This window comes from Myotis brandtii, unplaced genomic scaffold, assembly GCF_000412655.1.
Source record: "Myotis brandtii unplaced genomic scaffold, ASM41265v1 scaffold56, whole genome shotgun sequence".
Lineage (NCBI taxonomy): Eukaryota > Metazoa > Chordata > Mammalia > Chiroptera > Vespertilionidae > Myotis > Myotis brandtii.
In genome coordinates, this window is record NW_005370080.1 from 316,059 (window position 1) to 341,621 (window position 25,563).

Here is a 25,563-nt window from a genome sequence, read left to right on the forward strand (position 1 = left end):
GACTGACTCCAAAGACAACCCATTATCTGTCCTATTCTAAACAACAAGAGTTGGTTACTTTTCAGCGAAAAAGAATGCTATGGCTTGATGGTCTTTTCTTCCTGCAGTTCTGACAGTGAGGTTGTGCAGTTCTTGATCTCCCTGTACTACTACACACAGTGCTAATAACTCCCTGTCCTCATCTGTTGTCCTTTGTTCATGATGGGGGAATGGCTTCCTATAGTGATTTAGCTATGTTCCTGACATTATTTTTTGGGTCACAAGAAGATGTTCAATTTTTCTATCCCCTTGACATTTCTCCCCCCTTAGGCTACTCCAAGTCTTTTCATTCTTTTTCTTTCACAGAAACATCTGGAAAGAGGAGCCTATAATCATGACCTTCACTTTCTCTCCTCCCATTCATTCATGACTTAATTTTACTCTGGCTTGTGCTCCATTACTGCCTGAAATTGATCTGGCAAAGGTCAGCTAGGATCTCATGGCTAATTCAGTGACTTGGTTAGGATCTATCATTTTTCATGGGGAAATATTAATCTTCAACAGAAATTTAGCATTTCCTTCAATTCTGAGTGTAGGCAGCAAACCACAAAAGTACTAGTAGTACCCATAAGTATTTCAAAATCACATTACAACTAATATAGATATCTGGAGGTAGTTTTTTATTACTATTGGGAAATTACAATGGTTTATATACTAACTGCTAGATCTTATTACTTAATAAATGAGCAAAGAAGCATAAACACGATTTACAATATGTTTTAACATGCTGATGTAAGTAGTTTTATTTATTATCATATGTATTTTATCTTGTATAAGTAACTATTATTTTGAGAAAGGGCCAATAGGTTTCACCATACTGCCAAAAGGCTCATGGAACAAAAAAGGGCAGAGAACCCAGTTTTAATCATCAGCAACCTGATTTGGCCAGAGTATTTCCTTCACAATGAGAAGAGCCTCTTACTAAAAGCTCTCTTCTCCTCTGCTCACACAATAGTACCTTTCTTTCATGTTCCTCATTATTCCTTCCTTGGCTCTTAGTTCTTCATTAGTTTATTTCTCACATTTGAGATTTCTCCAGGATTCTACCCTCTCTCCCACCATTTCTCCCTCCCTCCTTTCTTTCTTCCACAAATATTTATCGAGTTTCTACTTTTAAGTACCTCACAGTCCTGGGGGGTTCAGACAAGCAAGAAGGTCGTTATGATATAGTCTAATGTGTGCTGCTGGATACTTGTAGACACTTAGAAGAAAAACCCAAACCAGCCTTTGTAGAGGGAAAGACTTCTCATTGGAGCCACCCTTAAGCTAAGTCCTGAAGATCAGGTAGAGTTAGCCAAGCGGTGGTGGTTGGAGCAGAGTTGCAGCTATGAAGGACTGGTCAGTTGATGAAGGTGAGGCTGGAGAGATAAGGAATGGCCAGGCTGTGGGGTGCATTTCAAGCATGCTAAGCATACCTACCAAGATAATTGAATTTTAGAAAGATTTCTCTGGTTTGGAAGACAGAATGGATTGGAAGGGAAAACACTAGAGGTGGAAGACAAGTTGAGAGGCTGAGAAAGGCTAAGGCTCACCTTTGCTCTTTCTTGACTGCATTACTCGTGTCCATCCCAGGCTCATGCTTTCCTTCTGTCTGAGATGCTCTTGCTCAACCCCAGTGGGCAAGGGTATTCAGCCTCCCAGGTAATGTCCTCTCTTCAGAGTCTTTGACTTCCATGTTCTTGGAAGACATTATATTTTATACATTTTTTTTTATTTTTAACATCTTCTTGGAGTTATTTGAGGACAAGGAGGTTATAGAATTTGTTCATAGTTGTATAGCAAAGAGAGCCCACAAAATCCCTCAGAGCTGTCCTTAGAATCATGAAATCTCAGAGTGAGAAGATCATTTAGCCTTTAAGTATAAGCACTTTGTTTTTGTAAAGGAGAAATTTGCTGGGCTTACACCTCCCCTGGCACTCTCTGCTACCACTAGCCCATCAGTAGGTGTTGCTAGAACTCAGAGGTGTTTGAATAGGACCTTGACGTTTTTCACTTTTAGTGATATGGATCTAATATGTTTTCAATGGGAAAGAGAAATTTTGTGCCAGGATGACAAAGTAGGATGTAACTAAGTAAAGTAGGTTGTATCTCAGCCAAGGGAAATTGTAGGGTTGAAAGTCAGAACTTCCAAACCCTGGACCCCATGGTGAAATGCATTTGTGTGGCCTACTCTCTTGGGGGTGGGGAGTGGCAGCCCCAAATGTAGAGATTTTACCATGAACCTGGATGAAACCCTTGAGCTGTCTCAATAATTAGCAGAGGGTGAACATTCACATAGCTCCCTCCTTAGATTTCAGATTCTTGCTGAAGGTTCTAGAGCAGTGGTTCTCAACCTTCTGGCCCTTTAAATACAGTTCCTCATGTTGTGACCTAACCATAAAATTATTTTCATTGCTACTTCATAACTGTAATGTTGCTACTGTTATGAATTGTAATGTAAATATCTGATATGCAGGATGGTCTTAGGCTACCCCTGTAAAAGGGTCTTTCGACCGCCAAAAGGGTTGCGACCCACAGGTTGAGAAGTGCTGTTCTAGAGGAAAAACAGGGCATGGATTATATATTTTTTTTCATGCTGACCCTTGCTATATTTCCCAACTTTTCCCCATGATCAGAATGAAAAAAAATGTTAATAGGTTCAGATTCATTGTTCTAGCAGGTGGCAGCCAGACACCAAAGAACCCTGGGATTTGGAAAGAGCATTATAAAGATTTTAGGTTGAGAACTGCTGTTCTAGAGGAAAAACAGGGCATGGATTATATATTTTTTTTCATGCTGACCCTTGCTATATTTCCCAACTTTTCCCCATGATCAGAATGAAAAAAAATGTTAATAGGTTCAGATTCATTGTTCTAGCAGGTGGCAGCCAGACACCAAAGAACCCTGGGATTTGGAAAGAGCATTATAAAGATTTCAGGTCACTCCTTAAACTTTCTGTGTCTGCAGGTCAAGTGGAGACAGGGCTGCTCGCTGACTTGTAGAGATGATCATGTAATGAGCTCTTATTCTCTGGCAGAGAGAATGTTGATCAGTAGTAGAACCAATCTCCTTCACATTCTTTGCAAAAGCAGGAATAGTGGGGGTGGAAGGTGGAATTAACCATTAAAGAAACAAACAAAACAAGAACTGAAGGCCCTACAAATAAATACATACTTCTAATGGTGAGTTAGAAAACCCCAGTTTACATTGGACAAATGCAGTTGATTCTTGAATAACATGGTTTTGAACTGAGTGGGTCAACTTATACTATGGATGTTTTTCTTCTTGTAAACTTACAGTATTGATAAATTTTTCTCTTCCTTATGATTTTTGTAACATTTTTTCTCTAGTTTACTTTATTGTAAGAATACAGTATATATGTTGATAACATGTTATATTATCAGTAAGGCTTCTGGTCAATAGTAGGTTAAAGTTTTGGGAAAGTCAAAAGTTACATGTGGATTTTTGACTGCACAGGGGGTGGCACCACAGCTTCCATGTTGTTTAAAGGTCAATTATACTTCAAGAAAGTTTTCTCAAAAACCTTGGACAAAATCTTGCCTTAGCCAGATCTTGGCAGGGAAAGTTCATTTTGTTCTTGTTAGGACTAATTAGCATTGGAATATTTATCAAGTAAGTTGGTGAGTCCTGTGGATTAGAAAAATTAAGAGTTACAGTTTTTGAGGCAGAATGAAAGAAAGGGATAAAAATTGTGTTTTTAAAAATCTTGGAACTAGCGCTAGCCAATTTGGCTCAGTGGAGAGAGTGTGGGCCTCTGGACCGAAGGGTCCCGAGTTTGATTCCAGTCAAGGGCACGTACCTTGGTTGCAGGCTCCTCTCTGGCTGGGCCCTGGTTGGGGTGTGTGCAGAAGTTAACCAATCGATGTGTATCTGTCACATATATATTTCTCTGTCTTTCCCTCTCTCTTCCATTCTCTCTAAAAATCTATGGAAAAATATCCTCAGGGGAGGATTAAAAAAAAATCTTGGAACTAGATTGGACACCTGCAATGTATCAAAATCCATATGTTGAAACCCTAATCCCACTGTGATGGTATTTGGAGGTAGGGCCTTTGGAGATATTAGATTGCAAGGGTGGATCCCTTATAAGTGGGATTAGTGCTCTTATAAGAAGAGAATCCAGAGAGCTCTCTCATTCTTTCCACCATGTGAGGACACAGAAGAAGTCAGTAGTCTCCAACCTGGAAGAGCTCTTATCAGAACGTGACCAGGCTGTCACCATGATCTCAGACTTCCAGCCTCTAGAACTGTGAGAAGTAAATTTCTGTTGTTTCTGTTATCCAGTCTATGAAACTGTTATGTTACAGCAGCCTGAATTGACTAAGACAGCATTGTGGTTCTTGTGTTTTATTACTGCAGCTGAAACCCAGCTTTTATAAGATACGACTCCATTGAAAGGAATGCAGCACTGTCTGCTGATGAAGCTATGAACTAGTAGCATTTTACAAACTATTAGAAATATGTTGAGCTAGTATAGATAGGTAGATGCCAAGTATGGCGTGGTTTCTTCAAATATAAAATATTCTGTGGCACCCCTTTGAGTTTTATTGTGGCTCTCATGGTGCTTCTCTGCACCATTGGAATTTAGCATTAGGATGGGGATGGTAGACTAGACGCATTGTAGAAAACCATGTGTCTAGTGAAAATCAATGCTGTTCTAAGAATCAATGACAGCAAAATCTCCAAGGCCTGTCCATATCTGTCAACTCCACACAACAGATGCTCTTGAAGGCAGTGGACTTTAGAAACATAAAATATTAGGGCCCAAGGAAGTGGCAAGAAGTTCTAAAGTTGTGCTTGACCACTAGATGCATGTGTCTATTCCAATTTAAATTCACTGAAATGAAATAAAACTAAGAATACAATTCCTCAGTCACACTAGCCACATGTCCAATGTTCAAGTCAACTTCACATAACAGATGCTCTTGAAGGCAGTGGACTTTAGAAACATAAAATATCAGGGCCCAAGGAAGTGGCGAGAAGTTCTAAAGTTGTGCTTGACCACTAGATGCATGTGTCTATTCCAATTTAAATTCACTGAAATGAAATAAAACTAAGAATACAATTCCTCAGTCACACTAGCCACATGTCCAATGTTCAATAGCCACAGTGCAGATAAAGAACATTTCCATCTTCACGGAGAGTTCTGTTGGACAGCACCCATCTGACCTAAAGTGGGGCTCAGCAAACTCCATCTCCTCTACCAAATCCAGCCCACTGTCTGTTTAGTACAGTCCAGGAGCTAAGAAAGGCTTTTACATTTTAAAATGTAAAATTTTAAAATGGTTGAGAAAAAATTGTGAACATGAATTTTCTTTCTTGTTATATAAGTACTTACAAATAGCCTTGGTTTTGCTTCTTGGCCCATAAAGCTTGTAGTATTTACTATCCAGACCTTTCCAGAAAATGTTTGCCAACTTCTGGTCTGAACGTCTGACCTAAAGTGGGGCTCAGCAAACTCCATCTCCCCCACCAAATCTAGCCCACTGTCTGTTTAGTACAGTCCAGGAGCTAAGAAAGGCTTTTACATTTTAAACTGATAAGAACAGATACTACACTTGATCTTAGCCAAAAGGCCGAGAAGCGATGGCTTTTACATTTTAAAATGTAAAATTTTTAAATGGTTGAGAAAAAATTGTGAACATGAATTTTCTTTCTTGTTATATAAGTACTTACAAATAGCCTTGGTTTTGCTTCTTGGCCCATAAAGCTTGTAGTATTTACTATCCAGACCTTTCCAGAAAATGTTTGCCAACTTCTGGTCTGAAGCATTTTCTAACTACAATTGAGGAAACTGAGGCCTGGAGCCAGAAAGTGACCTGTGGTAGATCTGTCTCACCTCTGGTGTTTGTTCAGCCTGTTTCTTGACTGTGTCCTGAACTCTTTCCTTCTGAGGGTTCTGTTGTCATTCACCCAGCAGGTAAAACAATGGGTTCCTTTAACTGTATTGTGAACTGGAGAGTGATTAACTCCTTGAAGAGACCTTGATCACCATTGGTTTATGAGCCTGTCCCAAGTAGGTTCAGGAAAATCATTTGCTGGAGCCACCTGTTCACTAAATATAGACACTGGGATTCTCTTCAAATGAGGTTACAGACAGAAGTACCCAGATGGAGTAAAAGACGATTGTCATCGTACAACTTAAAACTCATGTTCCTCTGTCAGACAACACTGCCTATGATGATCCATGAAGTAATATTTTAAAAATCTTTAATTATCTTAAGATTAGTACCAGATGTATTGCATTGTTTTGGTATTATAAGTTCTAGGAATTAATTTGTCAAATATAAATGTTTACAATATGCAGTAATCCCCCCTTATCAGTGGTTTCTCTTTCTGTGGTTTCAGTTACTTGCGGTCAACTGTGGCCTGAAAATATTAAATGCAAAATTCCAGGAATAAATTCATTAAGTTTTAAATTGTATGCCGTTCTGAGTAGCACGATGAAATTTCACTGTCCCATCTGAGATGTGAATCTGTCCAGCGTATCCATGCTGTGCTTCCTACTCACCCTTTAGTCACTTAGTAGGGGGCTTGGTTGGTTATCAGATCCACTGTCAAAGTTTCCCAGTGCTTGTGTTCAAGAAACCCTTATTTCACTTCAAGATTAGTGAAGCTGGCAATTCAGATATGCCTAAGAGAAATCCAGATGGAGTAAAACACAATTGTGCTTCCTTTATGTGAAAAAGTGAAAGAGTGAAAGTTCTTGACTTATCAGGGAAAGAAAAAAAAATGTTGAGATTGCTAATATCTATGATGAGAACAAATCTTCTATCTGTGAAATTGTGAAGAAGGAACAAGATATTCCTGCTAGTTTTGCTGTTGCATCTCAAACTGTAAAACTTATGGCTGCAGTGTGTGATTAGTACTTAGTTAAGATGGAAAAGGCATTAATTTTGTGGGTGGAAGACTTCTGCAAGGGATTCCTAAGATGAGTGACACCAAGCGATGTACTGCAAGTAAGGGATGATTACACAGATTCAGGAGTAGGATGGGCATTTTATCTTCTCACATCATCACAAGAAAGGTGAATACAGTACAATAAGGAATTTTGAGAGATAGAAAGAGTGAGAGAGAAAACACACTTACATAAATTTTATTACAGTTATTGTTATAATTGTTTTATTTTATTATTAGTTACTAGTGGCCCGGTGCACAAAAGTCATGCACAGGTGCGATCCCTAGGCGTGGCTGGCAATCAAAGCGCTAGCGTCTGGTGTGGAAGGGTAGGTTTCAGCTGATCTATGGAACCTGGGCAGCACCTGAGCCCCTGGGCCCTGCACACACCCCTCTGCTTAAGTTATAGCGCCTGAGTCCCCACATGGAGATGTGGTGAGTGTGGCTGGACATGGTGGGCCAGGGCACAGTGTGGGCCTCTGGGCCACCCATTGGTGACCCATCGAAGCCAGGCAGGCAGTGTGCTTTCTCCCGGCCGGCCTCACAGACCAGCTCCTGTGCGAACCCACAGGTAGCCCGACCGGCCCCTGTGGTCCCCGTGGCTGTGGCCTGGCTCACCCAAAAGAAGCTACACGGGTGTGAGGCGGGCTCCTTGCAGGTGCCTGGCACTTGAGCATGGGAGCTTCCCTGGCATGCAAGCCCTGGTGTCTCGATCTCACTCCCCCTGCAACCCTCCACCAAGAGCTTGGGGGACACCCCATATTCTCACCGCACCTCCATCCCTGTCACCCCCGCCCTCAGGTAGCTGGTGAGAGGTCGTGGTGTGTCACCGACGCTCGCCATGTTCTGTGTCAGCGCACATCATAGCTAATGGTTGAACTTCAGGTCTCCAGGTTGAACTCCTGGTGGAATGACTGCCTGAGGGGACAATTTGCATATTAGACTTTTATTATATAGAATTGTTGTTTTCTTATTTTGCCTAATTTTTAAATTAAACTTTATTATAAATAAAGTATGTATATACAAGAAAAAAATAGTATATGTAGGGTTCGGTACTATCCACATTTTCAGGCTTCCACTGGGTGGTCTTGGAACGTATCTCCCATGGATAAAGGTGTTCTACTATACTGAAATTTTAATAATTCCATTGGTCATTTTTTCATTTTTATTTTTGTTTTAAAAAATATACTAAAATCTAAAAAAGGGGAAAATGGCTTGAATAACCTTGAAGATGAACTAGATCCCCTACAGAATATCTAGGTTAGAGGAAAGAGTTAAAGTACAATATACAGCTATCCTCATTATTCACAGATTCATGTTTCAAATGTGCATACTGGCTAAAGTGTATTTGTAACTGCTAAGTCAATAATTACAGTGCTTTCACAGTTATTCGTGGACATGCACAGAGTGGTGAAAAATTTGAGTCACTCAGCACTCACATTTCCAGTTGTTGAACAAGGCCATGCTCTGCCTCTGGTTTCAGCTCTCATACTGTGAACTAATGTATTGTTAATGGTTTATTTGTGCTACATTTCCACATTTTTGTGCTTTTTGTTGGTGATTTCACCATTTAAAATGGCCCCCAAGTACAGTACTGAATGCTGTCTAGTGTTCCTAAGTGCAGGAGGCTGCAATGTGTTTTAAGCACGTGTATTAGAGAATCTTTGTTCAGGCATGCATTATAGTGCCGTTGGCTGTGAATTCCATGTTAATGAATCAACAATATATATTGAATGATGTGTCTTTAAACAGAGACACACATAAAACAAGGTTACCGTATTGATGGCTGATGGAACTGATTGGCTGATGGAGCTTGTGACCAGATGCTTGCGGGAACCTAACCTGGAAATTCCCCAGGAGCAATGGGTCAGTGTTCACTGAGACATCATGGAACATAACTATAATGAATAATGAGAGTCAATGCTACTTGTAACATACAAGATCCTGTGAACTCCTCACTGTGCCTCTTGCTGGGCAGCTCTCCTGGGCTGGCCTCAGGGTTCAGACTGCATCTGAACAGGGAGTAGTTTAAAAGTTGGCGCAGTAACACATGTGCAAACTGCCCTATTCGCAGGGGTGGCTAGAACTCATTTCTCTAATGACAGGGATTCCTGACCATCATCATCTTAAGGATGAGCTCTTACAACCAACTTGTTGTACTAGTATAGTCTCATGAAAGTCTTTTATTCTCCCTGTGGCCCAAGCCAGGTAGTAAAGTGACCAATAGGATTGACTTAATTCATAGGCAGGTCAGGTGAAAGATCAAGGTGATCAGGAAGAGACTTTGGCTATGCCACAGCCATCTAGGTTTGGACATTTTCCTGGCTTTATTTGCCACCTGGAAGTTACAGTGTGCACCAGATAGGAGTGGATTCATTGAACTGAGGGCAGATTAATTGGTGTGGAGGTTCAATAAGAACTACTTGGCTTTTGAGGAAGCCAGGACTATAAGAGAAATACCTGAAGGGAAGGAGATAGTCTATCGACTGATCAGGATTTCTTGTTCAGAATCAACAGGTAGATGTCTGGTGGGACCATCACTGTGTGTGGGTAGCCTGCTTGTGATTCAGACCAAGCAGCTGAGCATAGCTAAGACTTTGATGATATGTGCTAAGCAAGATTCTCTTTTTATTTATTCTTTCTTTTCTTTTTTTAAAGGAGGAAAGTTTCCTTGAGGTTGCTGAGCACACTGGAGGTTCTTTCCGACCTCTTTGGAATATGTAAGAGAAATGATGTTTGAGCATTTTTCCCTATTTGGAAGTGTTTCTGGAGTCTGCTATATCATAACTTTAGCTCATCAATGTCATAGCTACCTTCTGATCGTGCACTGCTTTCTGTGGCATCTTCTGAATTAGCATCAGGGGATGACACATATAGAAATCTTAGGGGAGAGAAAGCCAGAGAGCGAGAGGGAGAGTGAGAGCGTGCATGCATAAAAGAAAGAGTGAGAGAGAGGGGGCAGGGGAGGAAGAGAGAGAGACAGAGAGACTGCATGAGACTGAAAAAACAAACAAACCATGAAACAAACCCCACCCCAAAACAAACAAACAAAAACACACACTAAAGTCCATGCAAGTCCCAGACCAGTAGAGGCTGAGCTCTCTAGGACATGTCTCTACTTGAGCTCTAGAACTCTAGGACGCACACTGGATGCCTCTATCTGTCATGGCAAAAGCAGCACTCACCACCTAGAGCTCATCATTTCCCTGCCCCAACCTTCTTGGGCTCCTTTGTGTCCTATCATGTTAGTAGACTCCTTCCACCACCCTTCCTCACCCCTATTATCCAAGCAGAGCTGGAAGTTATTTTAAACTCTTCTTCTCTCATCTAACACATTCCTAAATTTGGTCTGAGGCTAGCCCACCTCACAAATATGCCCATATTCATGTATTCCCTCTGTCTAATTCACTACCAGTGCCTTACTTCCAGCCTCTCACACCTTTCCACTTACCCATTTCTAAATCATTTGAACTTATCCTTTCCCAGATTTGTCTCTTTGCTCATCAAAGTGGTTTCATCAGGTCTCTCTCTTTCTCTCTCTCCTTAATCCTCACCCGATGATATTTTTCCATTGATTTTTAGGGAGAGTGGAAGAGAGAGAGGGAAAGACAGAGAGACACATTGATGTGAAAGAAACACATCCATTGGTTGCCTCTGACTAGGGCCAGAGCCCAAGGAACCTGAAACCAAGGTATGTGCCCTTGACTGGAATTGAACCTGGGGCCCTTTGGTCTGTAGGCCGAAGCTCTATCCACTGAGCCAAACCAGCTAGGGCCATCAGGTCTCTTTTTGATTAGAGTCTTCTGATGACTTCTCATCACCCTCAGGATAAACGCTGCCTTCCTGTGCGTGACAGATGACTCTCTTAAGAATTTCGCTCCTGTGTCTTAGCCCAGGCTCTCTCTTCAGACTTTCCAACTTGTTTGGTGAATGTCAGGTTTATTTGCCTTTGTCTGTATCACTGCTTCTGTCCAGAATGCCCTTCCAAGCTTGTCTGTTTGGGAAACTCCCACTTGGTCTTTAAGACTCAGGTCCAGGGTCTCGGTGCTCTCCCTATGATGATGACCAATATACTTACCAACTGGTCTGCTTGGGCTCTGAGCAATTAGAACAGATGCCATGGAGAAATCCTTCCCTCAATGCACCAGGTAACTGTCACCTGGCTTTACCCCACCCTGGCAGAGCTGAACATCCTTCTTTTGTGTCACCACTGTACATGTGGAGGCACCCATTATTCGCCCTGTCTTTGTCATTTGGCAAACATTTAATAAGTTCCTACTGTGTTTAGACTTTGTCTAGATCATGGGAAGATAAACATGAATAAGACAGCATGTCTGCACTTGGGTGCTTATAATCTAGTCATACTAGTACAACATTTTTTCCTTAGGTGGTTATATTGATAAGACTACGAGCCCTTGGACAGTGGGGACCAGCTCTGTCATCTCAGAATACTTGGTTCCTGCCTGGTGCTTGGCAGGTAGCATGCTCCGTCAGTATTTGTTGAATGAGGGTATCTGGCTGGGATCTCCAGTATCTGGACTCAGGGGTTAGGGTATCAAGGTGTTAAAATGATTCAAGGGGTTGATTGGCCATGAAGCTAAGGGCTTCTAGCAAGAGGTGTTAGGTAAGAATGTTTATTTATAAAGTTATAACCCAGAGAAACAGTTCATGTGTCTTCTCTGTTCCTTCTAATTCAGCTTTTCCCCCTTCTTTTTATAATTCTGTTTTGAATGGAATAATGTCAACCACTCACTGGTTTTATATAGCACCTACTGAAGTAGAACTCAACAGAAATTGTGCCTATTAATTAAAAAGCCAGAACGTGGGCAGTTTTTGAACTGCTAATTAAAACTCTTACCAGTGAGGTTGCATTAGCAGTTTTAAACCTTTTTTCTTTTCCTGAACCTAGAAGAGAAAATGACTTTAAGAAAAGACAATTGCCAAGAATGACAGCATCCTGTCTTAAAAACTGTATCATGTACCTCTAGTGAAATCATAGGGTCAGATATCTTCCTGATGCTTTGAAGGCTGTTTGTGGGTTGAAGTTGTGAGGGGCTGGAGAGGACATAAGTGGCCTCTTCCAGCCACTCCCATCTGTCCTCAAATGATGGCTTCAGCTGTGGGTCTGTAGATAGCATGGCTGGTAGGTAAGGGCCTGAGAATGTTTCCCTCCTGAGACTGGTCAGAAGAGAATATCTTACCAATTTCTAGGAGCTACTGGGGCAACTGTGGCCTCTGCAGCTTCGGCTCACCCCTGCTCATCACCTTGGCTGCCTGTGGGGAACCAAGTGAACTCCACGGAAGGTAAATGTCAGAAGCACCTCAAGCCTCAGGATCTGCTCCCTACTCCGCCTTCTTTCAGAAACTGGAATTCTCTGCCATGCCTACCAATGCCAGTGCTTGCATACGATGTGGCTTTCTGGGCATGGTGCCAAGGAGCTCACACAGAACTCCTTATTCAGCTGCAGGCTGCATCCTGTGCTGGCTTTTGGGGTGGGCAGCCCAGCAGGGCTCCCCTCGTGACTAGAGTCAGAGCTCATGTGGACTCTCTCGAGGTGGGCATGGGCGAGGGGCATGAGACTGCTCCAACAAGTGGCCCCATTGTATCCTGACCTGGGAGGCTTCAGCAAGCGGCTCTGTGATGACCACTGAGCAATGGAGGAGCCCGGGGCGTGTCTGCAGGGTTTGATTCCACTGAACCAGAGGAAGCAGCCATGTGGTGAGCATGTGCTTGGGGCCACGCTTGGGTCCAAGGACTGGCAATGTGCTTTGAGTTTGGTCTTTCTTTCTTTTTCAGAAGGTGGTTGATTCATGCAAAATGCTTAACGATGCCTGCAACGCACGGAGCAGGGATCAGATCCCCTTTGATGTGCAGGGTCTTTTTGGAGGTTCCAAAAAATAGTTCAAAGGTTTAGTTTGGACCCCACACCTCCAGCACATGTCAAAGGCAAGGCCCGGCTCCACAGGCAGCAGGGCGGAGAAAACACTTGTGCCGGCTTCTTCCTCTGTTTTGTCTTGTGCTGAGCACAGATTTCCAGGCCTCACACCGTCCTGGTGGCAGGAGGGGAGATTAAGCAAAGGAAAATAAATGGTTCTGGACTTTGTGAGGGCCCAGGGAAGGAAGGGTGCACTTGCTTTTCCCTCCTGCTGAAGTCGGGGCGAGCGCCAGGCTGACATTTGCCTGCAGCGACAGGCCCTCTCACAGCCTTGGAGCTGGAGCTGTCTGAGGGAAATGCATTCCTAGGCAGAAAGAGAGCCATCTGGCCGCCATGTGGGTCAGACCGCAGTTCTGCCTGGGTTTGTCTTCCCTGTCTCTTCTCCTTTGGGGTGTGGAACTTAGGGCTTGGCCACGACTGGGGTGCAGGTGCTGCGTGGGGGGCAGGATTGAAAGGACATGAAAGGGCAGGGCAGGTGCATCCAATGGAAGACTGTGGGAAACCAGGCTCCGGTATTCTGAGAGTTTCCTGGCCCTTCCCTGCCCCCAAGGTGCGGGCACAGGGCGGGTGCCCCAGCTCTGCCCACAAGCTGGAGGCTGGTGGGGTGGGTGGTGTAGGGTTTCTGCCTCCTTCTTGAAAGCAAAGCAGAACCACACCTGAGAGTGGGACTTGGCTGTGAATGTGGTCAGAGGTTCAGGAGTGGGTTTCCTTCCCTTTCTTCCTCTCTAACTACCAGGAGCTCTTGCGTCCCTTGGAGGAGTCACTTCTCTGTTCTGTGGGCTGTTTACCTGTCAGGCAGAGGTGGATGCTTCTGCCGGGACAGAACAGCTGTTTCCGGCTGAGGGGACATTGGTGGAATCCAGACACTCCATCCTTTACTCTGTTAGAAAAAAGGTGCAAATCAAATGACATCTCAGGCTCAGGGTGTGCACAGTGGGCAGGCACCAGAGTATCACTGGACAAAGGGCCAGGCATACAGGCTCTCAGGGCCCACCTCTCTGTCCTTGCAATGATGGCACATTTCTCTCCTCATGCAGCTTAGGGTCCAGCCCCGGCAGCCCCGCCCCCTCTTCAGAGCCTGTGTCTGTGAAACACCACACATGCTGTCAGCGTCCAAAGTGATTCCACACAACATATGGGAGTCTCCTGAGGTCAACACTCCAACAGTTTGGCAAATGACAAGAATATAGAATCTTACATTACTGTTTTATTCCATGTATCTCAGGCTTTTGAATCTCTTTCCAGTTCTCCAAAAGATTTTCCTTTTGTTTCTTTTCAACCTTGATTTCAGGGGAAGTTCCACAAGGCCCTCTCTTATGTGTGGCTGAAAATAATCTGCACGTACCCCTCGAGTCTGTATTAGGCTAGACCAGCTCTGCTGTCCTGCTTCTAGGAAAGCTCAATGAATCATTCTTTTTCTTTCCTGGGTTCATGTCCTTGGAGATCCCCTCCAGTTTCAGAACATTCCTACACATTTCTCTGTCACTTCATGCTGTGTCTTTGCCAGTTTTTCGAAATCGTTCCTTTTCAGGGGATATAAGTTTCCTCCCAGGAATTATTTTCCTAGTTTTTTCATATCACTTTCTGGCAGCCCTTTCCTTCATGTCGCTAGGTTCTTATTTTCATTTTGGAACAAATGTTAGCTTTTTTAAATGTTCATTTCTGATCGAGCTAACAACTACTGATTAATTCCTCTGGATCAGGCAGCGTGCTGGGCATTTTCTTTATCGGTAACTTTCAGAGAAATCCTGCATTGCTATCTAATTTTTATACATGAAAATACTGTCACTCAATAAGTTAGATTTAGTTGAGCAGCTCTTCTAACACAAAACAACTCTCTTCTCTATATTTCAAATGGTTCCCCTCATAGCCAGGAGGTTGGAGATTGCTTTCAACCTCACCTAACAGTTAGAAATTGCTCCAGTTCTCCCTCATAACTAGGTTGGATATGTAATTAATCCAAAGAAATAGATGAGCCCTAACTGATTTGGCTCAGTGGATAGAGCATCAGCCTGCGGACTGAAAGGTCCCAGGTTTGATTCCGGTCAAGGGCATGTACCTTGGTTGCAGGCACATCCCCAGTAGGAGGTGTGCAGGAGGCAGCTGATCAATGTTTCTCTATCATCGATGTTTCTAACTCTCTATCCTTCTCCCTTCCTCTCTGTAAAAAATCAATAAAATAAAATAAAATAAAATAAATAGATGAAACTCCACTTCATGTGTGTGTTTCATTTAATGTTGGTCAACATCATACACAGATACTGCTCTCGCCTGTGGTGAACAGTGAAACAATTTGATTCGTTTAAGAAACAGCGTTAGACTCACTTGCCAATGGCATATGAGAATCATTCCATATTCCTTCTCATCTCATCAATCCACCTCCTGATTTTGTGCAGTCTGCTTACCTTTTCCTTTTCTGGCTTTGGTCCTGGGCGTCTGGGCCAGTCTGCATAGCTACTCTTCTCTGGCTCCTTGGAAGGCAGCCACTCAGCACTAGGCACAGCAGCAGCCAGCATAGCAATGCGAGGTGTGCTCTTTGGGGGGCACGGGACGAGAGGCATTGAGTGATTATTTTCAACATCCATGGTGCATGACTCAAACAAAATACTATGCAATGCCCCAGATCCACTTCCACGTGCCTTAGGACTGGAGAGGAGGAGGCCAATTGGAGGGGTTGGGAAGCTCAAGTCATAAAGTCAAACGGATGAAGACATTGATAGTCACACTGGGACTATTTCATAATTGGAAAATTTGAGGTAGAGGAAAATGAAGTGATTTGGGAAGGGAAAACGTATTCAAAAACCATAAAATCTTATTTCAAGTTGGGAGGGTCCTCGGGCCAAGAGAAGTGTTATTGATGAAGGTGGAAGAAGTGGGGCTGTCATTGATGCCACTTGCGTGGAGAGTAGGAATGGACAGGGCTGCTTTGTGGTATTTTCTGTCTGTCTGGTCTTCATGGCTGGATTGTCAATTTCTTGGGGGCTGGATGATGTCACATATAACTATAGTGCCAAGCAGAGTGCTTGAATAGAGCACATGCTGAGAAATATTAACTGTTAGTAAATTGATTGACATAAACTTACAAACTCACTTAAACAAGAGACTTGATTAAATCACAGCTTAGATGGATGCCCTCTACGTACTACAATATGAAAGCCCCGAGTCTCTGTGTTTGTTAAGGCACAGGCTAACCTATTAAAACAGAAAGATCCTAAAATACATTGACGTTATCAGGATTGAAGCTTCTCCTCTATGTGACAATCCAGAGGCCAGCAGGCTGGGTCTGGAGGCAGGGCAGCAGCTACAGCTGCATTCAGCAGGGAGGAAAGGAGACTTAGAGTGACCTGAAAGCAGTACATACCCTTCTGCTCATGGCCTCACCAAGCTTCAGGGAGGGCTGGGAAATATAGTCCTCATCTGAGGGGCTGTGCCCAGGTACAACTTAGAACTTGCATTATTAAATATGGGGAGAATGAATATTGGTGGACAAGTAACCTCTGATATAGTCCCTAAGCTAAATTTTCCTTCAGAGCTTTCTCTCCTCTCCCCTCTTGTCCCCAGCTCCTTTTCCTCCCTTCCTTATTTCTTTCTTTCCCTCCCTTTCTACCTCCCTTCTTTCCTCCCTCTAACCCTGCTTTCTTCCTCCTCCTCCCGTCTCTCTCCTCTGTTCCTACTCTATTTTCCTTCCTCTTTGCCTCCCTCCTTTCCTCCCCTTCTAATAAACATTAATGCAACCCTTATTACTTACAGATACTTTCCTAGGAGTTGAGTAAAACACCCATGAACCAAAATATTCAAATTCTAATAGAAGAAACAAATAATCACCAATTGCTGGAAAACAGTTTTGGTCTCTGTAGGCCAAATCTATTTCTGGCCTTCCCTTTTGTGGGAGAGGAAGAATATATCCTCTACTCTTCTAGGTTCTTTTGGCTGGTCTAATAATCAAATAGACATGAGACAGATTAACAAGAGAAAAATAAAAAAATTAATTACATGTGTACGTATGGGAACCCTGCATACATGAGAGGTTCAGAGACAGAAAGGGAAAATGAAGTATATATGATATTCTGAGCTAAGGATGAAGAAAGGCACCTTGGAAGTGCAGAGGGGAGGGAGTTCATTGCAGGATGGTAAGAAGAGCAAATGTTCAGTAATTAGCAATTTGCCCTGCCATGTAGATAGGGCATAAAAAGTTATCTCTGCTGATAACTCTTACTATGGGCAAGGCCCCAAATTTAAACTCTTTAAAGGAGTGGTAAAAATTTCTCATAAGCCCACAGGGTCTCGATTGCCTTTAGCTCAAAATAATTCACACACCCAAGTGACACATCTGGGGGAGGCCTATTCGGAACCTTTTCTCTTGCTAGACCCATAATAGTACAGCTCTCAGTGGTATTTGCTTGGTGATCAGTGAGGTAATTTGTTCTTTTTCAAGGAGTTTTCAGGGAGCAGAAGCTGTGGTTGCTGAACATTATTTGCAAAGCACCTGTTGCCCTGTAGATGTTGACAATACAGAGCTCACCCAGAATCTGAATCCTTCTCCTCAGGAGGCATATTAGAAAGAGAGATGGAGTGAGATGATGACATCCTCTGAAGGATGCAGAATCAAACCACCAGAGAACAAGAAGATTTTTACCCCTGAGAACTTAACTAATCTTAGTTGGTTGTTGGGAAAACATTATAAATGGACACAGCATCTGGCAAAGAATTAAAGCTAAAGGAGAACTGCCTAATACATCATGTTTGGTACTTAATCCTCTTAGGCTTATGATGTTTTATCCATTTTAAAATTAGTTCATGTACGATTTCAGAAATGTAAAATTACTCTTTATTCAACTAACAATTCCTCAACTTGGATTGTAAATTGATCTGGCCTTGCTGAGATTTATTTGTGGTAAAATAAAAGAAACTTTAGATTTTGATTCACAAGACTTGAGTATGAATCCTGTTTTTGAGTATTTTGGCCACAATGTTAATCTATGAAAGGAGGATTATAACCAATTTAGAGAAATTTATAGGGATTTAATATGATAGGTGTGAAAGCATTTGATCAACTCTCAAGCATTGTACAGATGGTAGATTTTATTATGACTTATTTAATTAATTATGTTTAATTTTATTTATTTATTTATTTATTTGTTTGTTTGTTTGTTTATTATTTATTTATAAAATGATCAGTTTACTTTTTTTTTTTTAAAAGACACCATTGATTAATTTTATTTTTTTTAAAATATATTTTATTGATTTTTTTACAGAGAGGAAGGGAGAGAGATAGAGAGTTAGAAACATCGATGAGAGAGAAACATCGACCAGCTGCCTCCTGCACATCTCCTACTGGGGATGTGCCCGAAACCCAGGTACATGCCCTTGACCGGAATCGAACCTGGGACCTTTCAGTCCGCAGGCCGACGCTCTATCCACTGAGCCAACCCGGTTTTGGTGATCAGTTTACTTTTAAATAACTTTGAATGGCCAGATATCAGCTTGGGTATTTTGACATTTATCCACTAATTATATAAAACTACAAATATAATTTCAATGTTTGGATTGGGACTATAATAATCTCTGCTCAGGAAAACAAGTTTTCTAGAGTATTTGGAATTATCTTTAGATGTCTTCAGGGTTCATTTTCTTTCTCAAAGCATAAGACTTATGCAATTTTTTTGTAATAAAATGTATTTTATAACTGAAAAAAAAAATCTGCCAAGTGATGGTGAAAATATTGTGGGGGGATTCCTGGCTAACAGTACCTATATGTGATTTCTTTTTCCCTCAACAAGAAGCCAAATTGTAGAAATCTTGTATTTGGGTGGTAATGTCTTAAAACAAATAATCATGTTCAAGGATTACTTACTTGAAGGAGTTGCCCAGGGCATTATTATGTTATCTATAGAATAACTTTAAGATAAAAGGAAATCCATGGTCAATACAAAAATCCACCTAAGAGGCTCTTCCTTTGAACTGCTCTTTTATGATTGTCTTCCAGAGCTGGTAATACAGAGCAAAAAGAGTCTGAACACCATGAGTGTGTCCCTGGACAAATGGCTCATCTTTTCTCTATGTGAGGTTCTTCATCTGTCAAATGGGAAGCCCACTGGTGGATTCCTACCTCATCAGGCTGCTCTGTGGAGGTGCTATAAGGCATTTGAGGGTGGAGGTTGCTCAAAACCACCTGGTCTTGGATTAGACACTTCCAGAGGAGTACACTCCTCCATGGGCTAAAAGAGACATATTTCAAACACAGAAATATATAAAGCAAATACCTTCTAGAAAGTAATATGAACTAAAAACCAATGATTCAAATCCTGCCAGGTAAAGAGCTGTGCCCTGCAAGCCAGATGCAAACTCTTCCTGCCACTAATGTACTATTTACTACCTAATAGAATACTCAGTTTGTTTCCAAAGAGCTGCTTTGATCATTAGGTAAGATAAAACAAAATCAGCTTGATTATCTTGTGAATTGGTCTGTTCTATGACAGATGATGATAGAATGTAATTGCTATGAGCTATAGATGTTCTTGTTATTGTAAACATAGGACTGTGGCTTTCTTAGGATTGCTAAATGAAAGAATCATTCTCATTGTAGAGTCTGGACATCAAACCAGTCCTACTTCTACTGAATGTCTCAGATTAGAGTTTTAACAATTGGGACCTTTAATATTCAACTGATAGATTGACTGCTAACAAAGACCTGCTATGTTCTGAAGTGCAAAATGGGAGAGGAAGGGAAGATTACTGACCTGGATGTGAGACCAGGGTAATATTATGTTATCTATAGAACATTCCTGCTTGTGGCACTAGCTCAATTGGTCAAAAGTGGGAGTTGTAGGAATCTGGAGAGAAACACCACAATCAGCTTAGTTCTTCAGGCAAGGATCAGGCTGGTCACAGTCAAGATAATTGGTTTCTGACCTGCTTGGTGAAGCAAAACCACCTGCTCTTAGTTCCAAGAAAACCAATTACTAAATTTAGAACCAATCCCTGGTAAGACTAACTGAAAGTTTCACGGTGGCTGGTGAAACTGACTATTTCTTGCTCTCTGACTTGCCTGCCCTGGGTTCTGCTCTGCCTCTCACCCTGGTACTAAAGCATATATCCTCTGGGTTTGAGGTCACCCCACTCATGGTTTGACACATTTTGTGTATTTCTTGAAAATGCAAAGCACTTATGATAAAACATGGCTAAGGGATAGAGATACCATCAAAATAAGTCTCACAAAGCATGTTTCCTAGTGCCTTTTGCCAACAAGTAACAGTTCATCTCTGCCACTTCCATCCAGAGGACCCATGTGGAGGAAGGTCAGATATGGAAAAATTAGAATTCATTTTCTAGTCTACCCTTCTCACATTTAAAGATGAGAAAAGGGAGGGCACAGATGGTCAGTGGCTGAGCTGATAGAACTTATTTCTTGTGTCTTCAGTGGGAATACCCTCCTGGAGCTCAGTCCCAGAATGCAGTGCCAGTGGACCCCTTGAAATTGTTAGAGCTCCTACTTTACTGGCCTTCAAGGCCATGCACCTGGGATTGTGGCCTTTATTTTCTTTGCCATTTTTGGGGATTGCCATTTAATGTCACTAAGCCAGCTGTTTCCTCAAACCCTCAAAATAAGAAGCCCTCATAAATTTACAAGTTGGTCTGATGTTCACATGAACTAATGGATGGAAAGTGTTGCCTATAATTTTAAAGCAATCTCCTGGAATAAAGTGTGATTATATAAATATCCACCACATAACATCATCAGGATTACCTTTTCTTCTTTGTTGGCCTGGAGTACCTTAATCCTTAGGTTGGCCTTAATTAATTTCAGGTGTATGAGTGATGTTAATGATGCTCTCATTCAGCCCTCAGCACTGAATTGCTTTACAATTTCTTGGACTCCAATTGCACTTTGTACTCTCAAGCTCAGCAGGGATTTTGTGGAGAGGGTATATCTTTACCACACTTTGAAAATCCCTATTCTAGCAAAAGATAAACCAAAGGATTGATCATTATTGTTGCAAATCAATTCCAGAAAACCATTAATAGGGAGCTTTGCTAGTGTTTAGAGAATGGCTCAAATTACAAAAATTCAGACAAACATGCAACTTTTGATGAATCCAGCTATTGTTTAAAATCAGGAGAAACATGATTTTAGTTTTCATACCTGCTGCAATGTGTTAATGACCAAAGGTTGCACAAACACTCCTGATATAGAGAGTTAGTGAAAATACTTCATGCCATTTTCCATCACTGTTCTAAGATCACATCTGTTTGGAACTGAACCGTAGCATGTGTGCTGGGGAACCTGTATGAAATTAACTTTTATAGCTGCCTTTACAAGCAGAATCTTTTATTGTCTACAACTTGGCTGGGATTCAGGAAGTTCCCAAAATGATTTATTGTCATATGTGCCTATTCTATGGCGGCTGATGAAACTGATATATTATTTGAACATATGCAGTCATTCTGGCTAGAGAAAACAGATCATCTGAGCCTTTTATCCAAAAGGATAGAAGAATTCATATTGTGGAAGAGAAAAAAAAAAGTTGAGTATTTTGTTTTAAGTGAAATAATTACTTGCAGGAGCAAAACATTTGTTACCAATCCTATAGGTCTTTTCTTGCTTGCCAACATAGTAAAAACATTAGAATCTAGAATACATTCATTAACTAAATACTTAAGGTAATATTTTCCCAATAAATGTTGGATCACATTTTTGTAATATTTGGAATGGTTAGTTCAATTTATTAGACCATGATATTAAGAATCAAAGATCATGAATTTAAATTTCTTTCATATTACTTAATGCAAATCCTCCTCCCCAGACAAAAACCTCTTTTAGTTTAACAGAGGGCCCCTTCAGTTCGACCAGTCATCTTTCTAATGGTTGCAAGAGGGATTTTGTGAAATGGAGGATGAAATAATGGAGTCTCAAGAGCATGGTTTTCTATCTGTTGATGAATCGGAACTTCCATACATGAAAGCACTATTAACCTATCAATAACAAAAATATCACATTTAGTTAAAGTAGAATTTGTGAAAGAAAAAGATTAACCATAATTCTAGGACATGCTTTTATAGCACACAAAATATTTAATCCTATAGCAAAAATCTGGAGTTTCTGGATTCAATGTGAACCCTCTCAGCCACTAATTGACACACTCATATTTCAATTTGAAATATGTAGTCAAAGATCTGGGATTTGGAAGAGAAGCCAGAAGACTCCAGATCTTGTAAGGCTGTGTTAAGCAGTGAGGCATTTAGATTCAGTTTTCTAGTTACAGTGTCAATTGAAAACATTTGATTTATAGTGTCAGTAGAAAACAAAATAAAACAAATTATATACTGTCTGTAGGATTGTTTATAAGACAAAAGTGGGGGTAGTTTCTCCAAATGGAATTACAGTCAGTTGTTTTTTGTCTCTTGAGAATATAGGTGCTTACTTTTTTGGAACACAATTTGGAGACTGGTTTTGGGATTTTGCCTGGTCTTCAATAATACGTTTCACTTCAGAAGCACTTTTTCTTTAAAATGGAAGTGATTTATGTCATTACTATCTCACTCAGCATCATAAGGAATTTGGGTATCAACAGATGTTATTCACTTTCTGCAAATACAAAAGCAGAAACGAATTTTAAGGGACTTAGCAGCATTGATTATAAAACTATTTCATCCTTACAATTCTGGCATATGTTTCTGTCTATGAGCTGAGCGTGGAACCAGAATGAGTCCTAGTTGAGTTAAGTGCCTTGGTTATATTCAGAGTTTACATTCCCTCACCTTAAAATTAGCCTGGAGGTTGGACCGAGTTATATGTTAATAAATTTATTTCCAATCATGTGAGGTAGCTTCAAATAGTGAAATAATCTTTCATCATGGTAGACAATTGCTAATGATATCAGAACAGTCTGATCCCATTCCAAAATGGATTCTACTCTGCACACTCTTAAAAAAAACCCAAACCTACAAAACATTTTTATTGATTTCAGAGAGGAAGAGGGAGAGAGAGATAGAAACATCAATGATGAGAGAGAATCATTGATCGGTTACCTTCTGCACTGAGCCTGCAATCCTGACCTGGAATCGAACCATGACCTCCTGGTTCATAGGTCGACGCTCAACCACTGAACCACACCAGCCAGGCTACTCTGCACACTCTTAAAGAGCAGACAATTCAAAGTTCATGTCTAACTGTCAGGAGCATCATCTTTGCTTTTAAAGAGGATGCACATTTTTAAGGGGCTTGGAAACAGTCGAATGTGGGTAATGTTAATTTGGTGTAAAACTTCAAGTGGCATATTACTAATGCCAAAAAACAAAGCAATTGAGGATCTGGTAACTAATTACTAACAGCATTGTCACTATTTTGTGTAAGTGTGAACAAGAATCATATGTTTCTTATAGTTCATCCTTGTTGATGTACCAGTGTTGCTGGTAAAAGTGTGATAATGAGCATACTGAGGACTGCTGTGGACCCCGCTTGATAGCAGTATTTTGTACCCATGCTCAGAGGCCCTGAGCGCAGTGGACATTCTTTAAACAAATGAAACAATTTAGTAGTGTGAGTGATTTAAAAGCGCTTTCACAGACCTGAATTAGGAGACCCTGTCATCATAATCTGAAGCTAATGACACTGCGATTGGTGTTGCAGGAAGCTCCTGTGACTATCAGAGGAGTAGTCTAGATTTCACTACGTGGCTCTGCTTTCCCCAGGGCGTTAGGTCTTGCTGTGGAAATAAAATGGAAAAATATTGGTGACTGTGGGGGAACTACAATAATTCAGAGAGTTCAGGAAGAGACAGGCTGTTAATATTTATTCAAGATCAAATCAGCAGCTGTGGATACCTGTTTTGTTGTTGTTTTTTAAGAACCTTTTATTCAAGAATCTTGAGAAAATGTATCTAATGTTCAGGATAGGATGAAAAGGACCCACTCCAAAAACTGGATGGTTACGGATGAAAAGAACCTGAGACCAAGGGCCAAAGTGTGTGTATAAAAAAGGATGCTGATTATTGTTTAGAGAAAAAACATTTTGTATGCCAATTTTCAGTGTGAAAAAACAGTTGATGTGAAGAAGAGTAAATCCTGTGAAGCTGATGTCTCTAGTGACCTTCGAAAAGAAGTAGAAAATCATTATAAGCTTTCTCTGCCTGAAGATTTCTATCACTTCTGGAAGTTCTGTGAAGAACTTGATCCTTAAAAGCCAGCTGATTCACTTTCCGAAAGCCTTGGACTTCAATTAGTGGGTCCGTATGACATCCTTGCCGGAAAACATAAAATGAAAAAAAAATCATCGAGCCTGAATTTTAACCTTCACTGGAGATTTTACTATGATCCTCCTGAGTTCCAGACAATAATTATTGGAGATAATAAAACTCAGTTCCACATGGGGTATTTCAGGGATTCTCCTGATGAACTTCCTGTACATGTTGGTACAAATGAAGCAAAGAAAAACTGTGTAATTGTTCAAAATGGAGATAATGTGTTTGCTGCGGTTAGATTATTTTTGACGAAAAAACTTAAAGAAGTAACAGATAAAAAGAAAACTAGTTTCTTGAAATCCATAGATGAAAAGCTTACAGAAGCAGCCAGAGAACTGGGGTACTCACTGGAACAGAGAACCGTGAAGATGAAGCAGAGAGACAAGAAAGTCGTGACAAAGACCTTTCATGGTGCAGGCTTGGTTGTTCCAGTTGATAAAAATGATGTTGGGTACAGAGAGCTCCCTGAAACAGATGCCAACCTCAAGAGAATTTGCAAGGCAATTGTTGAGGCACCAAGTGATAAGGAGAGACTAAAGGCTTTTGCTCCCATTCAGGAAATGATGACCTTTGTGCAGTTTGCTAATGACGAATGTGACTATGGCATGGGGCTAGAGTTGGGAATGGACCTCTTTTGTTATGGTTCACATTATTTTCATACAGTTGCTGGCCAGCTTTTACCTCTTGCATACAATCTGTTGAAGAGGACTCTCTTTGCAGAAATTATTGAAGATCATCTGGCAAACAGAAGTAAAGAGAACACAGACCAGCTTGCAGCATGAGAGCTGGCTTTCCTTGGTGTACAATATTTTAAAGCATTAATATTAAACTTGTGATTTTTGTTTGTTTTTAAGGGATACAGAAAATAAACTGATGGAAACATTTACTAAAACTTTCAAAAAAAAAAAAGGATGCTGAAGATACAAAGGCAGAGTAATTTAAAGAGAAGAACTCAGAATCACAGAATCCTAACATGTGAAGCTGAGAAGATCAAATGGTAATTATCTAATCTCTTGCCATTTAGTCCATGATGAAACAGAAGCCCAATGACAGTAAGATCTTGGTGTGAGAGAATTAGAATTAAAATCAGCCTCCTAACTCCCAATCCAATATTCTCTCCAGTACATCAATTTTTTGAGAAAAATCTAACTTCTCATTCTCTAAACCCATCAAGAAAGCATCCAACTGCAATTTAATAGTTGGGTAGATCTCTCTCTAGATAACCAGACTTGTGCCAGACACATCTCACTCTTCATTGCAAATTATTAAATTTACTCTCTGGTATGAATCAATCTCAAGTGCCTCTGGGAAGCCTGAGCCACCTCATAGGAACACTGGACTGGGAATCAGAAAGCCCAGGCTCTGCTCTTATTTCTCTGTTCTCTTATTTATAAAGTTAAAAGAGTGACTGGGGGATCTCTAAATACCTCATCTCAGTTCTGAATTACTAA

General features: G+C 41.1%; 1 pseudogene; it reads left to right on the forward strand.

The window, feature by feature from the left end:
- The first annotated feature begins 8,718 nt into the window (after positions 1-8,718).
- On the forward strand, positions 8,719-24,941 carry LOC102242801 (annotated as a pseudogene).
- Positions 24,942-25,563: the final 622 nt, after the last annotated feature.